Raw genomic sequence first — 4,843 nt, forward strand, 5'->3', positions numbered from 1 at the left:
ATTTGTCTGTTGTCACAACTTACTTCAGTATCTCCAATTTACACGTCTCCAGTCCAATGCAGAGCTGCTTCACTCCTGAATCCAGTAGATTGTTATTGCCCATATTCAGCTCGGTCAGATTGTTATCTGATCTGAGAGCTTTAGCCAAATTTGAACAGCTCTCATCTGTTAAGTCACAATCATTTAGCCTAGAAGAGAAAAAAAACTGAATACAAAGTATTCTGAGTACTGAGTAAAAATATCATATCACCCAATTTAAATTAATGATTAAGAACTATAGATATCTTTTTCAGATGCAAAAACATGACATATTACTTACAGAGCTCTTTTGGAGATTTTTAAAACTTCCAATAGCCTAAAGAGACACTCGTCTGATTTCTTGAACTTCTGAAGGTCAAACTCATCCATCTCTTCCTCTGATGTCAACAAAACGAAGGCCACAGCAGACCACTGGGCAGGAGAAAGATCACCAGATGAAAGACTTCCTTCTCTAAGTTGAGTCTGAATCTCGTTCACCAGAGTTTGGTCGTTCAGTTCATTCAGACAGTAGAACAGATTGATAAATCTCTCTGGAGACATCTTCTTATCTTCTCATTTCTGCTTGATGTACTGGACTATTTCCTTGTAGTTTTCGTCATTGCCATCTTGCTGTGTCAACAGACCTCGTAAGAGTGGACGATTGGTCTGGAGTGACAGACCGAGAAGGAAGCGAAGGAAAAGGTCCAGGTGTCCAGTTTCACTCTCGAGTGCCTTGTCCACTGCAGTCTTGAGCAAATCAATCATGGTTTCATTTTTGTTTTCCTGTTCTGTAGACTCATGATGATCAAACACACTTTTCTTGTTGAGGTCTAGAAACAGATGTGCATAAAGGGCTGCAATAAACTCTTGAATGCTCAAGTGAACAAAACAGAAAGTGGTACCAAGAATGATCCCTTTTTCCTCCTTAAACATCTGGGTACACATGCTTGAATACACTGATGCTTGGGAGGCATCAATACCACAGGATTCCAGATCTTCATAAAAGAGCAGATTGTTTCTTTCCAGCTGATGAAATGCCAGTTTCCCCAGTGAAAGGATGGCATCTTTATCCCAGGAAACATCTGGTGTGTATTCTCCATCATATTTTCGTCTGCTCTGCAGGATCTGAAAGCGGAGAAAGTGTGTGTACATTTGTGTCAGAGTCTTGGGAATGTCTTCAGTATTTGATTCCTGCAGTATTTTGGAGGCGTCATCAGCCTGACTGTTTTTCAGATCATTATTTATTTTCTCCTCTAAAATGTTCTGGAGAACAGTGGCTGAAATCCAGCAGAAGACTGGGATGTGACACATGATAAAAAGACTCTTTGATTGTTTAACATAATCAATGATTTCGTTGGCCAGATCCGCATCTGTGAATCTTTTTCTGAAGTACTCCTCCTTTTGTGCATCATTGAATCATTGTACTTCTGTCACGCGGTTAATACATTCGGGAGGAATTTTAATGGCAGCTGCTGGTCTGGTGGTGATCCAGATGAGAGCAGAAGGAAGCAGATTTCCCTTGATGAGGTTTGTGAGGAGAACATCCAGAGATACTTGTGATGATACATCACGGCAAGTCTCATTACCCTCAAAGTTCAGAGGAAGACGGCATTCGTCCAAACCATCAAGGATGAACAGTAATTTAAATTTCAACAGACCTCGTAAGAGTGGACGATTGGTCTGGAGTGACAGACCGAGAAGGAAGCGAAGGAAAAGGTCCAGGTGTCCAGTTTCACTCTCGAGTGCCTTGTCCACTGCAGTCTTGAGCAAATCAATCATGGTTTCATTTTTGTTTTCCTGTTCTGTAGACTCATGATGATCAAACACACTTTTCTTGTTGAGGTCTAGAAACAGATGTGCATAAAGGGCTGCAATAAACTCTTGAATGCTCAAGTGAACAAAACAGAAAGTGGTACCAAGAATGATCCCTTTTTCCTCCTTAAACATCTGGGTACACATGCTTGAATACACTGATGCTTGGGAGGCATCAATACCACAGGATTCCAGATCGGTGTCATAAAAGAGCAGATTGTTTCTTTGCAGCTGATGAAATGCCAGTCTCCCCAGTGAAAGGATGGCATCTTTATCCCAGGAAACATCTGGTGTGTATTCTCCATCATATTTTCGTCTGCTCTGCAGGATCTGAAAGCGGAGAAAGTGTGTGTACATTTGTGTCAGAGTCTTGGGAATGTCTTCAGTATTTGATTCCTGCAGTATTTTGGAGGCGTCATCAGCCTGACTGTTTTTCAGATCATTATTTATTTTCTCCTCTAAAATGTTCTGGAGAACAGTGGCTGAAATCCAGCAGAAGACTGGGATGTAGCACATGATAAAAAGACTCTTTGATTGTTTAACATAATCAATGATTTCGTTGGCCAGATCCGCATCTGTGAATCTTTTTCTGAAGTACTCCTTCTTTTGTGCATCATTGAATCCTTGTACTTCTGTCACGCGGTTAATACATTCGGGAGGAATTTTAATGGCAGCTGCTGGGCTGGTGGGGATCCAGATGAGAGCAGAAGGAAGCAGATTTCCCTTGATGAGGTTTGTGAGGAGAACATCCAGAGATACTTGTGATGATACATCACGGCAAGTCTCATTACCCTCAAAGTTCAGAGGAAGACGGCATTCGTCCAAACCATCAAGGATGAACAGTAATTTAAATTGATCATTTCTTGCAAGGTTCAGTCCTTTTATCTCTGGGAAAAACTGACGTATAAGACTTGTCAGGCTTTGTGTTTCTTTCTCCTTTAAGTTCATTTCTCGAAATGCAAGAGGAAATATGAAAGTAACATCCTCATTTTCTTTACCGTCAGCCCAATCCACAATAAACTTTTGCACAGAGACTGATTTTCCGATGCCAGCAACTCCTTTTGTCAGCACAGTTCTAATCTCGTTGTCTTGTTCAGGTGCTTCAAATAAATTTTTGCATTCAACTGGAATCTCTTGTGACTCATGTCGCCTGTCAGCAGCCTGAACTTGTCCTGCTTCATTTTGGATATTGACTTGTTTACTAACACTCAGAGTCATATAGAGATCCGTGTAGATGTTCTTCAGAAGCTTGGAGTCCCCTTGCTTTGCAATTCCTTCAGATACAGATTGGTGCTTCTTCTTCAGGATTTTAGTGGTCGCTGATGAATGAGGACCAGCTCATCTAACACACAAACAAGAACAAAAATACAGAAAGATATGCATCAAGATATGCACCATTTTATATTTCATAAGTGACAATGACAAATTGTTATGCCTAAGAACCTCTTACCTTGTAGAGTATCTGCAGCCTCAACTTGTTCCATATCTCTCAGGAAGAAGAGTGTCATATCAAGAGCTGCTTCTTTGATATCACGCATTTTCTCTGTAAAGTCCTGCACAAAGTACTGTGTATTTTCTCTATTTAATATTTTCTTAAACTTTTCCAGCTCATTCTTCAGAAATACAATAATTTTTTTCTCAAGATCCTGAAAACAAATCAAGAAAAAATAAGTCCTACCTATACATTTAAAACATGTTTAAAATAAGCAATTTATGTGTAGTACAAATTACAGGCAAGCAATGCACTCATGAATTTGCCCAGTATTGACAGTATAGACCAGTGGTCCGCAACAGGCTAACCAAAGAAACAAAACTGGCCCGAAATATCTGGCCCGTTCCCACAGCCAGATTATTTTGATTGCGGCTGGTTCTGAAATAGATCTGTCATGACAGCAACAGTTACTCACAATCACTTTGTCTTTAGTGATTTTGCCTTCAAAATAAAAGTACGAGAATGTTTTTGCAGCAATGTTTCATTTTGAGATTAATTGAGAGCTTTTAATTTGAAAAGTTCTAAAAGACATTCAAAAGAGTCTGTGGATCGCTAGACACACCTCTAAAATAGCCGTCATGAAATGTGTTATGTGTGTGGTATGAAAAACTAACAGTGAACCATTGAAACGTAAAAGTAGGCTATGTCAAATAATTATTACAATAAGTTAGGCTCCATTGTGTAACAAGCAAATTAAAATTATACACATTTATTATTCACAATATGGAAAGAGGAAATAAAACACTGTTCGTTAAGAGCATGACTCAAATGCCATTAATGGGCTTATTCAAATCCTCTTTTATTTTTTGAGTTATTTTTATACATTCCGCATCTCCAACATATGTGTGTTTTAGCAAGGCGGTCTGTGTTGCAGGTTATGTGTCACTACTCTGCTTTATTAATTTATCCAGTGTAAAACCCAGACACTGCCACATAAATGTGGCTTTTTGTTAATGACTGTCCTACTACAGGTTTTAACACAGAGTAACAGCTCACTACCAGTTACAAAAGACACTGTAACAGTCTGTCACAGGCAATTCTAGTTTAATTTTTCATCAATTAATTTTTTTAATTATCCTTTGACTATGTTCTTGCTCGCCATCTAGTGGCGCAAGTTTTTTTTTTGGGCCCGATGCCAAACTTACTTGCCGACCCCTGGTATAGCAAGGTAAAGTGGTGATGAATACAAACAGAGATACCAAGAAAATCCGTGTATCATTCGATCATTCGTTTTTTGATTTAATATTGAAAGTAGAAAAATGAGAAAACGGCTCCTAAAGACGAAAAACGAGAATTCAGCTTAAATTTTCATGTTTGTTTAATTAAAAAAATTATTAATTTGTTTCAAAATAAATATTTTAAACTATAAGACAAAAAAGAAAGAATAATAAATTGGCTTGGGTTGGCCTATGTTCACGCAAGAACTGTCATTCTGACTGACAACCGGAGAACAACAGATATTAAATAGCCTACTGTTAGAGTTATATAATGTAGTCTTGTGTTTTATTAAAATTGATTATA

General features: G+C 38.5%; 1 protein-coding gene and 1 pseudogene across 1 annotated transcript in view; both read right to left on the minus strand.

Moving 5' to 3' along the window:
* Window positions 1-4,843, minus strand: part of LOC107563976 (uncharacterized) — a 121,970-nt gene that overhangs the window by 64,375 nt on the left and 52,752 nt on the right. The window lies entirely within an intron of this gene.
* LOC107563962 (protein NLRC3-like) lies at window positions 20-3,436 on the minus strand (annotated as a pseudogene).

The sequence above is a fragment of the Sinocyclocheilus grahami genome, unplaced genomic scaffold (genome assembly GCF_001515645.1).
Source record: "Sinocyclocheilus grahami isolate Dianchi unplaced genomic scaffold, SAMN03320097.WGS_v1.1 scaffold900.1, whole genome shotgun sequence".
Taxonomy (NCBI): domain Eukaryota; kingdom Metazoa; phylum Chordata; class Actinopteri; order Cypriniformes; family Cyprinidae; genus Sinocyclocheilus; species Sinocyclocheilus grahami.